The 12,558-nt window shown below is 53.7% G+C and overlaps 1 protein-coding gene across 3 annotated transcripts in view; it reads right to left on the reverse strand.

The window, feature by feature from the left end:
- SYT6 (synaptotagmin 6) overlaps positions 1–12,558 on the reverse strand; it is a 59,248-nt gene that overhangs the window by 13,758 nt on the left and 32,932 nt on the right. The gene's annotated exons all lie outside the window — the stretch shown is intronic.

Raw genomic sequence — 12,558 nt, forward strand, 5'->3', positions numbered from 1 at the left:
TCAGTCATTCTTTGTGAGTCCCTCTGCTTTGGCAGCTTCCTAGCCTCTCCTGAAACACATCTAGCACTCCAACTTCCGGGCTTCAGTGTGCAAGCACAGGGAATCAGGACCTGCCCAGGATATGGTGCTGACCAAGAAGACGTACACTCGTCATTCCAAGTTTGTGCCAGGTCTTGGATCCGCTTTGTCCTTAAATGTGGTCATGCTTCAGAAGTGAACCCAGCATGGAGCACACACTCTGCTGCCTCTCCTGCCCCTAGAATCATCATGACCAGGGATCCCAATCCTAGGAAGTTTCTGAGCAACAGGGAACAGGAAAACGTCAAAGATGGTAAGCGTGTCCAGCTGTAGAATTAAACAGCACCCTGCTGGACTGTCTCCTCTTCCTGCTCCAAGCCTGGTGGAGGAGGGTGCTGTCACTGCAAAACCTCTCCCTCAGGCTCTGAGGCTGACGTAGGGCTCCAAGACATGGAGATGTTTCCTCTCTTAAATCTCCCAGACCCAGGGTGGAAGAACAGGAGGTCGGGGTTTGGGGTGGCTCTGATTTCAGATGCAGATATCCATTTGTTCACTCATTCAGTCAGTCAACAAGTAGTAATTGAGCACCTGCTATGTGCCAGGTGTTGCTCTGCATACTGGAGATATGGAAAAGAACAAAATAGACAAAAATCGCTGCTCTAACGGAGCTTACATTTTAATAGGGCAAAGGACAAGAAAGATGGTAAGTAAGTTGGTAAAAAGGATCAAAGAGAAAAAAATAAGGCAGGGAAAGAGGATATGAAATGTTCATGGGTGAGGCCATAGTTGTTGAAATTTTAGACAGGCTAGCCGGGGAGGCCTCCTGGAGGAGGTGACTTTTGAGAAAGAGAGCAGTCAAGGGTGGCTCCAAGGTTCTTGTCCCTTCTCCTCACAAAGAACCACCCTCTACTGGGGACTCCAAGAGACCCCTGATACTTGGCCTCACCTGGAGAATAACCCGCCACCCCTTCCAGAGCCTGTGGTCCCAATGCTCTCCCCTAGGTGGCACTGATACCCACCCTTTCCCTAGCCCAGGATTTGTCCTTTTTTAACCCACTGGTGAATCAAATCCCAGGAGTAGCTGGTGAATCCTCCCGGCTCCCTGGGTGAAGAGGTGGAGGGGGCGGGGGTATTGGGGGTGGGTGTGAAGGGTGGAAGGGTGGTGTCTGGCTGGGGCAGAGCTGGACACGCCGTAGAGAGAGCTACCCCCACACCCCCACCCCAGCACAAGAGCCAAGACCAACACCCACGAGCTCCTGTGCCCCATGAAGCTCTTCTGTGACGGGCAGCTCCACCTTTGAGGCTCACACCCACTGTGCAAGGCAGGGTGCATTGTCATTATTCCCTCCATCTCACAGAGAAGAACTCAGTGTTTAAACTTGGGTGTAAAGGCCCAACCAGGCTTGCGTGGCTGGTGGGAGACACAGCTGGACTCTGACCCTTAGGAGAGCAACGCCCTCCCAGCCCACCTAGGGAGCATCTCAAGGTAACCCTGGCTCCTCTAGACCTTAGACCACAACTTCACCTGTTCTTCTGTTTGTATTTGCTGAGAACCTGCTAGAGGCACCATGTTTAGTGGGGTGTAACCAGTTAAAAGAAGGCACCAGGATCTCCCTCTCCCTCAGGGAGACACAGGAAGTGGCCCGTGACAGGTGCTGTGGGTGTATGACTGTCCCCTCATGCAGCAGGGGTCGGGTCAGCAGAGCACCTGGCTGAATGTTCCATCTCTGGCGGGGGCACCGAGGTACAAGGTGGCCCCCAGCTCCCTTTATTTCCTTGTAACTCTCCAATCCTGCCCAGACTTAGAGAAACCCTTTCAGACTCAATAACAGGAATAAGAACCAAGGTTATTGCATGCGTACCAGGCGCCAAATCCTTTGTTAAATTATCTCCGTGAGTCTCACCACAGCCCTGTGAGCTAGGTGATCTTAGTATCCTTACTGCACACAGGAGGAAATGACTATTTGGTGAAGTTAAGCCTTTCATAGGCCAGCACTGCTGCTTGCACACTCTCAGTGGCTCCCCTTGTTCGGCTTCTGGAATCAAGGCCCATCTTCCCAGCTTGCATTCCGAACCCTCAACAACTGGGTCCTGTCTTCCCTCCTCACCTGATTATTTCTCTCTATTCCTCTATGCCAACCCTGTGCTCCAACTGGCTGGTATATCTTTGGTCCCTTTGGCCAAAATGCCTCCTCCTCTTATCTTTGCTTGGACAATCCCATGCATCTTGTAGGGCCCAGGGCCATGCCCCTCACAGGGATCCCCGCCCAGGGTCCAGCCCACACAGAGCATATCTCCCCTACACCCCTGCAGCACTTTCTGTCCCTGAGCTGCTCACAGGGGTTACCGAGTCCCTGCCTTGCTGCAGCTGGGCCCTCCCATGCCGTCCAGGGACTGGAGGTCCCTTAGGGGCAGGGGCTTTGCTTTACACCTGCTGTGCTTCAGGGGTGCCCGATAGCACAAGAGGAGCTACACACATGCCCGGATCATGTTAGGGCCCTGGTAAGGAACCTGGAAGCTCCTAGGGCCCCCCTGTGAGGGGGGTGAACAAAAGGCTGCTGTCACCATTTCCCCACATGGCTACTCTGGAGCCTTCGAAGGCTGTCTTGTCGCAGGAGTCTGAGCTGATTGGTTTGTGAGCTTGGGAGACTTGCCTGGGGATGTGGGAGATCCCTCGGGGTGAGCGGAATCACCTGGGGAGCTATGGGCTGCCCTCACGGATGGCTCCCTCCAGGGAGAGCACCGACCCAGCGGGCCCCCTCCTTTTGTGGTAGAACTGTGGCAGCTGGGGGCACTCGTGGTGCTGAGTCTGCAGCGAGGTTTGGAACCCCCCACCCCCATCCTGGTCCCTGCATCGAACAGTGAGCCCCACCCTGCATCGTTGGGCCCAGACAGGCCAAGGGAGTGAGCCCATATCCCCCTACGACTTGGACGCAGAGAGGAAACTGGGGCCGGGGGGCCCGAAGCCCAGTCCAGGACCTTCTGCTGTGGGTGATCGGGCCTCGCTGGACCTGATGGCAAGATAGCTGCCCCTGGCTCCATGGATCAAGGGGGGTATTAATTCCCCTGCACACGTAGGCAGGAGAGGACGGGTTATTTGATAAAGGAAAATAAATGGGTTACTTTTGAGTAAATAGATGGAGCTAAGCAAACAGAGTCAGCACCTCCTGGTCGCCACCTTCCTCTCTGCAAAGCTGGGCCCAGCTTGACCCCATGGGCGGCCTTCCTGGGTTCTCTCGGCACCACCCCCTTTCTCAGGGGGTTTCAGCCCCAGATCCTGTGCACCTTGCCAGCCTTTTATCCTCATTAGGGATGTTCGCGACTTTGGCTTTAATAAAACCAGGGGTGACCAGGGGCTGCAGAACAGCCAGTGTGTTATTGCTTTCATCTTCACCCTCTGTCAGGGGAGGCCACCATAGGGCCCCTGACTGGTAAGGAGCTCCCTGGTGCTGGGGAGGTCACTGCTGTCCAGAAAGCAGCAGAATCCAAGTTGGCCCTCTCGACTGCTAACCCAGGGGCTGACAGGGTGGGTCTGAGCCCAGTAGCGGCTGGTTAGTGTCTTGGCTAATGCTTGCAGGGGGTAGGCCTGCAGCCAGGATGTCGGCTCCTGGAGCAGTCTGTCCTTACATGCACGCAGCCTCTCAAGCTACACTGCCGCCCGTTATAGTAGCACTCTCCCCTGGCTGCAGTATCCAGGCGTCTGGGCAGGAAGATTTGTAAAGGCCCATCTATTGCACCACACTGCCCTTGCTGGTTCCCCAGCTGCCCATCTGCAACAGCTCATTAAAGCACTTCTCTCTCCTTGATGCACTCACACAGCCCTAGGCATAGGAAAAAAATTCCTATCCGTGGACTGCCTGGGAAAGAGCAGTGAACCACAAGTCCGGAGACTTGGGCATTAGTCCCTCCACCACTAACTAGCCCAGAGATGTCGGGCTCATCATTTCACATCTCTGGGCTTTGGTCTGTAAAACTGAGGGCGTTGCACTAGATGTTGTAGCCTTAAGGTCCCTGCCAGCCATAAAAACCAAGCATTCAAACTGGAAAATCCATCGTCAGGCATCATCAATTGAGATGGCCCAAGGATGCCTAACTGGTGTCTGTCTATTACCCACCTCAAGGTATCTAGCAACTTTGTTTTGAAATTCAAAGACACTCATTCCTTCGGTTCCTAATGCCCCCCAAGTGTTTTTTGTTCTTCTCCAGGGCTAGCCTTCTTCCTCCTAAATAGGCAATGAGCGGCGTCAATTCCTCAGCGTCCGTCTTGGGAATCCAGGCTGAGTGAAACAAGAACGATGCTTCCCCATCTCTTAGAGAACACTTCTAGTCTCTTAATCATTAAGTGGCTTGTCTGAATTTCCCATCATCAGCAGAGAAGCATCCGCTACACTTTCGGAAAAGCCACAGGAGAGTAAAAGGATCTCTGAAGCACTGGGCAAGAAGTGCTGTTCAGTTACCCTGGGGCTGGGGGGCTGGAAGAGAGATGGGGTGGAAGCGAGTTTGCCTCCAATGGGTAAAGAAACAGCCAGTGAGCAATCCCTCTGTGTAGGCCTGGGGCTTGGAAGTGGGGTTAGAGGTGAGTCAGATGTGGAGCCTGGATGCCAGGACTGCTCCCACAGCCCCCCAGACCTCTTCAGAGCCCACGCCACGACCGTAACCTTTACCTCGATTGTGGGGATTATATGATGAATGCTGTGTCCTCATTAGATGGTGGGCTCTTTGGGAGCAGGGATAGGGTTTGGTGTTACTCATCATCAACCCCTCACATCTAACCCAGGGCCTGATTCACAGTAAGAGCTCAAGAAATACCGGCTTGATGAAGGAATGGTTGAGCCTATGGATTTGGGGTCAGGCCGCTCTGGGTCCAGGTTCCAGCTCTGACGTTTATGAGGAGTGTGGCTTACTTTAATCCTCTCACGGTCTTGGTTTTCTAATCTGTGAAATGGGGCTAATAACAGTATCTACCTCTTAGGACTGTTAAGATTAAGCGAGGTAATTTGTGTAAAGCGCTTAACATAGTGCCTGGCACAGAGTAAGCGCTCAGGAAGCATTAGCTGCTATTATAATTATTATAACTATAATGACTATTGTTATCAAGAGTTCACAGTCTTGGTGCAGGGGCAGGGGAGAGAAAGGCACGTGGGTGAGCAGTGGTATCTGTCTTGATCAGTGAGCCCTGGAAGAGAGGTGTGGACAGATGTAGGAGGTAGACGAGGGAGGAATAAACTCTGCGAGGGATTTCAGGGTAGGCTTCCCAGAGGGGGTGAGACTTGGTAGGATCCGGCGAGGTGAGTGAAAGGAGCTGACAGCAGAAGAAACAAGCAAGCACATTCCAGGCAGGGGGTCAGCGGGCGCATAAAGACACAGGGGGCAGGCGCGGAGGTCCCACGTGGCTAGAGGGCAACGTGGACACAGGGTGGGCAAGAGCAGCCCAGACAAGGCGTGAACAGGGCAGGGCCCACCGTGTCTGCCTCAGGGCCCACACCTAGCAGCTTGCCCTTGACCCTGCAGGTGTCTTCTGCCCCATCTCCATCTCAGCCCACCGCACCACCCTCCACCCAGACCGCCACACCAGAGACCACCTTCACGTGTGTCATTCATTCGTCACCCGCCTCCTAAAGGTTCCCAAATACGGGGAGACAGTAGTGGTGAGACAGACGGAGTCCCAGCCCTCCAGGAGCTTATATTCTGGGGGAGGGAGACAAAAATAAAGTAAGCAAGAGAGCATCCGAAGGCGCTGGGTGAACCAGGGCCGGGACAGAGGGTAGCGAATGGCGGGGGGGCAGTTTAGACAGAGGGGTTGGGAGGCCGGTCTGACCTGAGAGGGGGGGAGATGGCCTGCCAGGAGGGGAAAGTGAGGAGCGCCACGGGAGTGGCACACGGCGTGGCTGAGAGGCGCTGTGCTGGGGAGCCCCGGGTTAGGGAGACAGGGCCAGGTCTCAGAGGCCCTGAAAGATGTTTGGATTTTCTCCCCTGTGAAAAGCAGGACCTCAGCAGGCTTGCAGAAAATGGATGGCCGGGGGAAGAGTGGAAGCCAGAAGGATCCTAGCTTCCTCGCCCGCCTGCAGCCTTCACACCCAGTCAGGTACTCCGCCATGCTGTTCTGCCACCTAAGAGTCCGCAGACTCCGAGGCCCTCTCTTCCCCTCCCGCCCGCACTGCCTTAGTTCTGACCCGCACCAGCTCTCGCCTGGACCGCCCAGCTTTCTGACTCCCTCCCCCCGACCCCTCTGATCTATCCTCCTTGCTATAAACAGGGGGTCGTTCTCCTGCTCAGAATCCTTCAGTGGCTCCCCATTCCATACCTGTTTTGTAACTGGAAAACTCTTCTTCAAATGAAATATTGTTAGAAGTCCAAATATATACAATGGATGAAAAGTGGCTTAGAGACAAAGCACCCAGAGTTCCTACCTTCAACCCCTCCTTGGAGCTTCTAGGAGTCAGCTTGAAAATCACTTACCCACAGCATTGTGTGGCATTCAGGTTCCCTCATGATTTGGCCCTTGCCTTTCTTGCCAACCATTCTGGTCCAGGTGCCCTATTATGGGCTGTCCTGTCCTAAGTGCTCATACGTACTGAGGCATATAAATTTCACAAAAGCCTTATGATTATCTGCATTTTCTCCATGGGGACCCTGATGTGCAGTGAGGCTATGCCTCTGGCCCAGCCCACAGCTACTACCTGGCAGAGTTGGGATGTGACCCCAGGCAGCCAGGCTCGAGAGCCCACAGTTTCAGGCACTACAGCATCTTGTCTCTCTGTAACTGCCCCTCCCAAACCCTCCGGGTTCTTTTGTACCTTCGTGCCTTCGCCCTGTTCTTTCCACTGCCTGAAATAACCTCTCCCTCCCTCTGACTGTCCCGGACAACACTCCTCTTTCCAGCCCAGCTGTCCTGTTCCCTCCTCTTGGGTCACCTCCTCTCACTCCTCTGGTCAGACTTGGGGTGTCTCCCATGGCCCCTGGGTCTAATGGCCTAGGGGACAGGAGTTATGAACGCCTTGAAGCCCGGCAAGGCACATCTGGGACGAAATCAGCAGGATCTGGTGACCCGCGGAAGGGGATGCAGCGGAGGAGGGCGGAGACTGACACCCCGGCTGCCCCGGGCCCGCATGGCTGAATCAGCTCTCTGCTGGGGCAGGGGAGCGGAGGCGGCTCCGGCCTTGAGCCCCGGGCTGTTCCCTGCTCCTCCTCGGACCTGGGCTTGCAGGGCTGGGGAGAACGCCCAATGCTGGGGGCGGCTGGGGTAGAAGGCGGGCTGTGTCTGTTGTGCTGCTCGGGCTCCCTGCTGGGAGCTGGGGCGGCTTCTATTTGTTCTGACTTCCATGCCTGCTTTTTCTCTCAAGTGTTTTCTGCCCCAAGGGCATTGCAGCGTTATGAATAAATGATCTAGCAGAATGGAGGCGCCTTCAACGAACTCCATACGCTCTGGCTGCAGCCTGTGCTGTGGACACTGGAAGCCTGGGACCCGGCCCGGCCCGTGGAGAAGGAGGCCCTCCAGCTCACAGGGAGCGGGGAGGTGAGGGAGACCCTCGCGGTGGGTTTGGTCCCGGGGGACCCCTTGAGACACTACAGCACATCAGTGGGAGACAAGTGTTTCTCTATCTGAACATCTTCAGGGAAACAGATGGTTTTATTTAGGAAACTTTTTCACAGCCTCTCCTTCGTGAACCTACCCTTGAAAAGAGGTTTAGCGTTTCACATGCACCATTACTTTTGGGCAAATATCCATGAGTCAGAATCACACTGGGAGGTACAGATCTCTTCCTAATGACTTTTAAAAAAGTGGGTGGAGAGGGAGAGGAGCTATGAGGGGCTGAAAGGAGTCTGAGGAGAGCAGAGTTTGGGGAAGTTCTAGAAGAGATGGAGGCAATGCCTGGTCAAGTCGGAAAGTCTGTACCATGGGTGCTTGTCTGTGAGAGGACTTCACCTCCGCTCTGGTCCATCCACGGGCATCTTCACTAATGACAGGAGTTAATGGCACATTAATGAACTTAATGATGAGAATCTGTCTTCATTTCTTGCCTCAAGTTGTCCTGCCACGTGGCTGTCAAACAGCTGTCAGTTTCGCCCGGAAAGGGCGGGCAGCTCAGCAGTGAGTGATCTGCTCTCTGCCCGAGCAGGGCTGTGGCTGCAGGGCTCTCGGCAGGAGGGAAGCTGCCCTGGTCCCAGTGGGGCAAGTCTCCTGGGACAGCGGAGGAACATTTCTGCAAACAGGTGCCCTGGGGATGCCAACAGGCAGGGCTTTGGTGCCAGACAAGGGCACGTGCTTGAACCACCAGTGATGGGGGCTTTAGCTTCTTCATATCTTTGCTGACCTGAAGGTTTAGGTTTTCACCTGTCTCCTGCTCCAGACACTCCAGATGCTCCAGACCTCTGGGTCTTGCTGTGATGAGGCTCCTCTCTGAAGACCCTCTTTGCAGCCTTTCATGGAGTTGCCCACGCTGCTCTTAAAGCATTCTCTTCGTTCAGTTCTCCTCCCACATCTGCAGCTACCCCTTTCAGTCCCTGCCGGATCCTCCTCCTGCCCCTACCGCTAAGCAGTGGGTTCTAAACACTCATTCTCTCCTCACTCACCCACAGCGTTAACGCCCATCCCCATGCTCGTGACCCCCGAATTTATGGCGCCTTCACCGGCCTCTCCTCTAGACTCCAGCCTCATACGTCCAACATGACATCCCATCCTGGATATCTCACAGAAATTCAAACTTCTCAGATGCTCAGGGTGAACTCTGAGCTTCTTCTGTTTACATTTTCCTCATGTTTTCTCCAACTCAGGAAATGGCCCCTCCATCCATCCAGTTTCTCCAGGCAGAAACAAGACCTCATCATTGATGCCTGCCCTCCTTGCTCCTTTGCATTTAGTTCAACCTCAAGCCCTGTCAATTCTATCTCAATTCAATCTTGAGTCTACCCACCTCTCTCCACCTCCAGCGCCACACAGAGGGCAAAATCCTGTCTTACTTGCTCACATGCCACAGCCTCCTAACAGGCCCCCTGCTTCCCTTTGTTCTCCTGCCCCGCTTTCCATACAGCAGCCAGAAAGCACTTCCAAAACTGTAAGATGGACCATGTCACTCCTCTGTTTGAAACCCTCCAGTGGCTTCCCCCTGTGGTAGAATAAAAGCCAAAAACCCTTCCCAAGACCTACAGGGGCCCTACATGATCAGGGCCCAACCCTTCCCCCTCCCCCTGCCTCCGCCCTCCTCACTACGCATTAGGCCCTCAGGCTCTTTCAGCTCCTCAACTGTGCCCCCGGGACTTTGCACATTCGTCTCCCTCTGCTTGATCATTCTTTTCCCAACTCTTCACACAGCAGGTGTCCTCTCATCCTTCAGGCCGCTTCCTCCAAAGCCACAGCCCCTGCTCTAGACTGTGTGTTCCCAAAGGACAGGGACTGGGTCTGTTTCACCAGGGCCAGGACTAGGGCAGAGTAAACCAAAGCGCCCAGGGTGCAAAAGCAAAGGCGGTGGGGGCCCTCATTCTTAGCTTCACTCACACATGCCTCCAAGAGCGAATGCTTCCATACACTCTGCCCTCTTGGTGCCTTGCTTACCTTACCCTGGTCCCTGTCCCGTATTTTACTCACCACTATATTCCCGGGACTAAGCACAGTGCCTGGTAAATAAATAACACAGGCTCACCAATATTTGTTGAATTAATGAGCAACTCAGCTTCGTGGGGTGCACCTGGTTAGAAGGCGGTGAAAAGGACGGGTGTGGGCCCTTGCATAACCTCAGCCTCGGGTCTGTCCGGCAGTGTCCCTGTGGGTAACGAGATGTGGGTAACAGCTCAGGGTGGAGTGTCATAAGTTGTTGCTCAGGGTGTGGTCTGGAGGTCTCCTGACTTGGACTCACTTGGGGAGGTGGGGACTTGACGCCTGAGCTGCGCCCCAGGTCTACAGAGCCAGGATCTCTGAGGGTGGAACCTACGTGTGCAAATGATTGACAGACTTCCCAGGTGATTCTCCTGCATCCTCGGTTTGTAACATAAGGCAAACGAGGAGATTCCGAGGCTGCCCTGGACAAGACCCTATTAGAGCCTCTGCGACATGGAGTATGACGAAAGTCATTCAATATCAGTGTTGCCAAGCAAAAGTTAGGATCATAGAAGGGCCTCTTCTCCTTGGTTAGGTGCGAACAAAGTTCCAGTGGATCAAAGCCACGCTGATCCGCCTGGAGCGCTTGCTCACCACCACCCTTCACTTTTTCCCTACGCACCTCAGGCACACCGCAGAGCTGAGTTTTAGCAAGAAGGGGCCTCACCCAAATTTAGATGGTTTAAGAAAACTGGATAGCGCTCTAAAAAGGTCTGACACACTCGGTGCTTTGTGACCACCTAGAGGGGTGGGATGGGGAGGGTGGGAGGGAGGGGGATGCAAGAGGGAAGAGATATGGGAACATATTGTATATGTATAACTGATTAACTTTGTTATAAAGCAGAAGCTAACACACCATTGTAAGGCAATTATACGGCACATAAAGGGGAGGCGGCCGGGGGGGAGGGGGGGGATGGCTCAGTTCCAATAAATAAGTCCATTTCTCAATCACCTGTAGCTTAGCCGTACTACCTGTGAGCAAATTATTCTCTTGGTTGAATGCCAAAATTAAAGCCTCTGACTCCTAATAAAAAAAAAAAAAAAAAAAAAGGTCTGACACAGCAGCAGAACTTGGAACTTGCCAGAAATGCAAATTATTGGGCCCACCCTCACAGGGGGTGGGGCCTGGCACTCCATGTTTTAACAAGCCCTGTAGGGAAGTCTTAGGGGCTGAGAACCATTGCCTTGTGGAGTTAGAAGAACCAACTGAGCACGCACACTCTGGCCGGGATTTTGACGTTGCTTCCACTTTGTCTCCTTCTTTTCGTGATCAAAGCCAAAGTCAAGAGAGAAGGAGACTGACAGATATGGAGCCTCTGCTTGTTTGTAGAGCCCATGCTGGGTACTTATCGTACTGTACTTAATTCATTTCGTTCATACAACATTCCTGGGAGGAACCCACAGTTATTGCCATACTGAGGATCACAGAGGTTACGTAATCACCTAGGGTCTCAGAGGGATCGAGCAGGTCTGGATCTGGACTCCCGTCTGCTGACTCTGAGGCCTTGTTCTCCTCCTCCGTGCCACGCAGCCTCCTCTGGAACTGTGCTCCACTGCACCTACCTTCTGCCCCTGGTTATTGAGGATCAGGTGGGCTAACGACACGTGTGGGTGGTTTTTTTTTTTAATACATTTATTTATTAGTTTATTTTTGGCTGCATTGGGTCTTTGTTGCTGCACGCGGGCTTTCTCTAGTTGCGGCGAGCGGGGGCTACTCTTGCGGTGTGCGGACTTCTCATCTCGGTGGCTTCTCTTGTTGCGGAGCACGGGCTCTAGGTGCACGGGCTTCAGTAGTTGTGGCACGTGGCCTCCATAGTTGTGGCTCACAGGCTCTAGAGCACAGGCTCAGTAGTTGTGGTGCACGGGCCCAGCTGCTCCATGGCATGTGGGATCTTCCCGGACCAGGGCTTGAACCCGTGTGCCCTGCATTGGCAGGGGGATTCTTAACCACTGCACCACCAGGGAAGTCCCTCCCATGTGGGTTTTGAAAGCAAAATTTTTCAGTGTTCTGGAAGCAAGAAGCCCTAAAGAGGAAGGCTCTGAGACTCAGTCATTGCTTCTCTCTGCCTGCCCCAGTCTGCTTCCTCTTGAAAGGGGACAAGCGGGTGCTGTGAGGTGATCCATCTCCTGCTCACTTCAACCAGCCCGTGCCGGCATCCTCAGTCAGCCGTTCCTCATGAAATGCACCTATATGTCATCGTCTCAACCAGTGCTATGTTGCTCCAGTGGACACAGCCTCATGCAAGAAGACTGGGAGAGGAGGAAGCCGGGCCAGCAGTGGAAGGACCCTGAGCTCTCTCTGCACGGATCTTCCCACCTGAACTTCTCTGGGGTGCAGACACCAGGTCTGGGAGGAGGAAACCCTTCATGAAGAAACTTTGGGCAGGTAAAGTGTTTCCCTCTGTGTCCTGCAGAGTTGGAGTTATTTTCCTCACTTTTGTTTTCCAGCTTCCTCAGGTCTTAAGGTGGGGCGAGGGGATGGTCTGCAGTCCCTGTGGGCCTCCTGGGAGAGTTACAAGCATCATATCTTGGGATTCACTCCCTTGGTGTAGGATCTTTGTGGATCGGAGCAAGACAACTCCACGTGCCACTAGGCAGCAAGAGACGACGAGTGACTGGTCAACTCATCCAATCCTAGCTTCCAAGCAGGACCACATTAAACTCAACAAATGAGGCCTCTTTTAAAGACATCTCGCTCACACCTTTCGCAGTGTTCCATCATCCTGGAACTCAGGAAATTCTCCTTGACGTCCAACCCAGTGCCTCCCAGGTTACTTACACCCTTCCCTCCTAGTTCCCACCTGCTGTTTCATCATAACGCAGACATTATGCCTTCACAGTCTTGAAGACAGTATCAGTTTTGTCTTCCTTCCCTTCTCCAAAGCTGGGAAATCCAGTGTCCTTGGCCTTCTAAAGTTTCCAGGCATTTCAGTGGCCCTCATCCA

The sequence above is a fragment of the Balaenoptera musculus genome, chromosome 1, assembly GCF_009873245.2.
Source record: "Balaenoptera musculus isolate JJ_BM4_2016_0621 chromosome 1, mBalMus1.pri.v3, whole genome shotgun sequence".
In the NCBI taxonomy this organism is placed as follows: domain Eukaryota; kingdom Metazoa; phylum Chordata; class Mammalia; order Artiodactyla; family Balaenopteridae; genus Balaenoptera; species Balaenoptera musculus.